This window comes from Neoarius graeffei, chromosome 6, assembly GCF_027579695.1.
Source record: "Neoarius graeffei isolate fNeoGra1 chromosome 6, fNeoGra1.pri, whole genome shotgun sequence".
NCBI lineage: Eukaryota > Metazoa > Chordata > Actinopteri > Siluriformes > Ariidae > Neoarius > Neoarius graeffei.
This window is the reverse complement of record NC_083574.1, coordinates 26,127,936-26,133,055: the sequence shown is the minus strand read 5'-3', so window position 1 is coordinate 26,133,055 and position 5,120 is coordinate 26,127,936.

Below are 5,120 nucleotides of genomic sequence, written 5' to 3'. Positions count from 1 at the left end.
ATGGCTGGAATGAAAACCTGCAGCCACATGGCCCTTTATGGATCAGGTTTGACACCCCTGATCTAGAGGGTCCTCAGACATAAAGTGTTTTGGTAAACTGGAATGTATGGATGCTGTCAGTCCCCCACTCGCTTGCTCACTCGACTTTATTGACAGTGTAGTGGCTGGCTGCTTTATGTCCTGGGGCTCCCTCATGCCTGTGTTACCTTCTGGCTCTCCCCTTTTGGTTATGCTGTCATAGTTAGTTGCTGGAGTCCCTGCTTGTTCTCAGTGCAATATGTATACTGTTCCTACTTATTCTGGTGACATTGGGCATGCCTAACAACCTGTGTTTTCTCTCTCTTTCTCCCCCCCATCTGTCCCTCTGAGTTACATGTCAATCCTGAGATCAAGATGCTGACCTCTTCTGCTCCTCAGACCTGCCTGATCCATCCTGGTGCCAAGTGTCTGGTGGAGTCTTATCGCATCAATCCTGTGGAGGACGGCCCCATGTGGACAGGTGAAAGTCACACCTAGAGGACACTCTGGACACTTACAGTAATGCTTTTATGGCTGAGGACTACAGTTGACTTGCTAACTTTAGGACTGCAGTTGTGATGAACAGTTTTGTACTCAAGTTTCCATCTATGAAGAGTTTATAGCGGAACTCCAGCAGAGCACCATACCTAAGAAAAAATGGTAAACCCATAGAGTCGATTTTTTGTGGTTTGTCCGTGTATGTGTACCACCACTCATACACACTGCCTAGTGGTCAGTGTTAGTAATTACCAGTCATACACCCCGCCGAGTGGCCAGTGTTAGTAATTACCAGTCATACACACCGCCTAGTGGCCAGTGTTAGTAATTACCAGTCATACACACCGCCTCATGGCCAGTGCTAGCCAGTAAAGAAATAAAACAAAAGAGACTGGCTATGATATAAGAAAATTCTACAACCAGAAACAGATGGGAGCTCTGCTTTTAGGCAGTGCCTAAATCTATATATTAACATCAATGAAACTGACTTCATGTTAAAACTGTTAATGTTATAGTCATGATGTCTGTTGTTACTCAAATGAGGATGGGTTCCCTTTTGAGTCTGGTTCCTCTCAAGGTTTCTTCCTCATGTCATCTAAGGGAGTTTTTCCTTGCCACCATCACCACAGGCTTGCTCACTGGGTATAGATTAGGGATAAAATTAGTTCATGTTTTAAGTCGTTCAAATTCTGTAAAGCTGCTTTACGACAATGTCTATTGTTAAAAGTGCTATACAAATAAACTTGACTTGACTTGCAAACACGTCCTAGTCGCCAGTGTCAGTAATTACCAGTCCTACACATCATATAGTGGCCAGTGTTAGTAATTATGAGTCCTAAAGACAGCCTAGTGGCCAGTGTTAGTAATTCCAAGTCCTAAACACCACCTAGTGTCCAGTGTTAGTAGTTGCCAGTCCTAAACACAGCCCAGTGGCCAGTGTTCATAATGGCCAGTCATACACACAGCCTACTGGCCAGTGTTCAAAGTTGACAGTCATACACACCGCCTAGTCACCAATGTTCGTAATTGCCAATCATACACACTGCCGAGTGGCCAGTGTTAGTCATGACCAGTCCTACATTCCGCCTAGTGGCCAGTGTTAGTAATTGCCAGTCATACACACCACCTAGTGGCCAGTGTTCATAATTGCTAGTCATACACACTGCTTAGTGGCCAGTGTTAGCAATTACCAGTCCTAAACACCGCCTAGTAGCCAGTATTAGTAATTGCCAATCATACACACCACCTAGTGGCCAGTTTTCATAGTAGCCAGTCCTGTACACTGCCGAGTGGCCAGTGTTAGTCATGACCAGTCCTACATTCTGCCTAGTGGCCAGTGTTAGTAATTGCCAATCATACACACCACCTAGTGGCCAGTGTTCATAATTGCTAGTCATACACACTGCCTAGTGGCCAGTGTTAGCAATTACCAGTCCTAAACACCGCCTAGTGGCCAGTATTAGTAATTACCAGTCCTACACCCCAGCTAGTGGCCAGTGTTCGTAATTGCCAGTCCTAAACATGGCCCAGTGGCCAGTGTTAGTAATTACAAGTCATACACATTGCCTTGTCACCAGTGTTAGTAATTGCCAGTCCTAAACACAACCTCGGGCGGCAAGGTGGTGTAGTGGTTAGCACTGTCGCCTCACAGCAGTAGTGGCCGGCGAGGGCCTTTTTCTATGGAGTTTGCATGTTCTCCCCATGTCCATGTGGGTTTCCTCCGGGTGCTCCGGTTTCCCCCACAGTCCAAAGACATGCAGGTTAGTGTAACCCCCAGTTCAAATAGGACTATAAATAATCCTAGTGAAATAAATAAATATTTATGAATAAATAGCAATAAACACATAAATAAGCCACAGTCATTAATAAATACACTTATTAGAATCCACTAAGTACAAGTTTCTATGCTTTTAATGGTGTTTGAACCATCCCTTTAATTTAATGACACTGCCCCTTTAAGACACTGTCCCAGTTATGCATGAGCTAGTTCTAAACACTAACGGCAGACGCTAACAAAAATCACTACGAATCAACATGAAATATAGACCTCTTGAATAGTATCCAAATAAATCGCATTTAACATCTCTAATATAGTTCATCAACAGTCAACCCGACAACATCTTAGCGGTGATCTTGATGAGAGTGTTTTGAAGAGTGTTTTGGTGAGTTTTATTTTGATTTTGTATGTTCAACGAGCGCGGCACGGTGGTGTAGTGGTTAGCGCTGTCGCCTCACAGCAAGAAGGTCCTGGGTTCGAGCCCCGGGGTCGGCGAGCGCCTTTCTGTGCGGAGTTTGCATGTTCTCCCCGTGTCTGCGTGGGTTTCCTCCGGGTGCTCCGGTTTCCCCCACAGTCCAAAGACATGCAGGTTAGGTTAACTGGTGACTCTAAATTGACCGTAGGTGTGAATGTGAGTGTGAATGGTTGTCTGTGTCTATGTGTCAGCCCTGTGATGACCTGGCGACTTGTCCAGGGTGTACCCCGCCTTTCGCCCGTAGTCAGCTGGGATAGGCTCCAGCTTGCCTGCGACTCTGTAGAAGGATAAAGCGGCTAGAGATAATGAGATGAGATGAGATGTTCAACGAGTTGAATGAATGTATTACAATGTAATAAGCTAGCGAGGTGAAGCCTATGTTTACACCTGTCAAAACACAGTTATTCAAGGTGTTTTCACTAGCTTCTGAATGTTAAAGAAGGGAAATGTATGATAGATTATTCCCTATTCCTCGACATTTTGTCGGTTAATTTGTGCTTTTGAGTATTGGCTAATCCCGAGTTCATTTTACGTTGCTATGGTGACAGTCAGTAGCGAGAGAAATAGTTTAGCATTCCTCCGCTATCGCTATGTAAAATTAGAGTATACAGTTTTACTGGTGAGAGGAATATTTATTTATTTTATGTATTTTTATGGCCTGTGTGCAGGCCAGGTTTTTTTCCTACCCCCGGGAGAGTTTGAGGACAGCTCGACGGATCGGACCCTTTACTATTCAGCGTTTGCGAGGCAGCATACGAACTGAACGATAATTGAAGTGGACATTAGATGGCGAGCCTACCCAAGAGATTCTAACCCCTGCAAGGATTGAACCCAGCATTCGATACACGGTTTGACTCGAACTGAGCGATTCTTTGAATATTGACTGAGCTATTGAACAAATCGAATTGGACGGATCCATTGGACTGGAAAGTTAAAGTGTTGCAACACAGTAATCTGTTGAGGGCCTTCAAATAGAATAGAAACTTGTGAAGTGTGAATGTGTGAGTGTGAATTGGTTAATGTGTTATTTTTCCTTTTATGGTTTCCTGTCAAAGTAAACTGAAAGGTTAAACAATTAATCAAACAGAAGAAACATTTAAAATACTTACCTAAAATATTTACCTGTTAAAGAGAAAGAGCTAACTCAAAGAAAACTAGAAACGAATAGAATCAAATAGCTTAAACATAGCTAAAGCGATTGTTACTGAAATAAGCTATTCAGACTATAACAGATTGGTCAAGAAAAGCTAGAATAAACCCATATTCAAACTTATTTAAATTTATTCAACAAGAAAAGTTTAAACTCATAGGACTTATTTAAATACACATTTTGCACTGCAAATATTTATTGATCTATTTATTCATTTATCTCTTGTACTGTGAATGTTTATTGAACTATTTACATTGATATATTTATTGAACTATTTACACTCAACCAATCCAACTTACTGATCCTTTTCATATTTATTATTATTCAGTAAACTGCCGGCTTATTTGTATCCATGTCTCATGTCTCTTCCTCTATACAACACACACCACTAACGAATCTAGATCTGGTCCAGTAGCATTATTTATTAATTATTGCATTTACAGTGTTACAAGTGCTACATAAAAATTGGCGAGCCAGCCAGGAGTGGTTTTCTAAACTAGAGCTGAAAACTAAGAATAAATTTAATGAGACATGGAGACAGTCCAGCATAACAATGTAAAAGTCCTTAATGCTGTTATAGTTAGTGGCATTACTAACACAGAAACAGATGATGAAGTTTATGACTTTCTTAAGCAGTAAGGCTCCTTTGAAAGGATAATCCCAATAGACTCAGCACACTCTGACAAGCAAGTCATTATAGAGTACAGATATGGCACAGCTGTACAGGCACTTACACCTATACTGCCCTACACACTAGACACTAGTTCCCCAGATAACTACAGTTACCGCATTAGAACACTAGCTAGTGTCTACACACCTGTAGCTAGCAAAACAGCTACACAGACTTATCTCTCTAAGCTGAAGGAGATAGCTAAGCAGACTGGAAAAGACCTTGCAACTCTCCTTAAAGAAGAACTCTCCATCATCAGCGATGCTGTTGACCTTGAGAACTCTGAAACTGACATTGTGACGACATCGAATTGAATTCACCTGAGCAACATGTTCCACAAAGAGCTGCACAGATTTCTCACAGCACAGTTCCAGAGCGGCATGTTCAGCCAGGGTGCACCCAGATACCACCTCCAGCACCACTGAAAGAGACACCGTCTGCTCTGAAACTATCTGACGTGAATCCACCAGAAATTCAGAAAGTAATCGTTGAACACATTGTGTGAAATGAAGACTCTGCTATGCATGTGAAC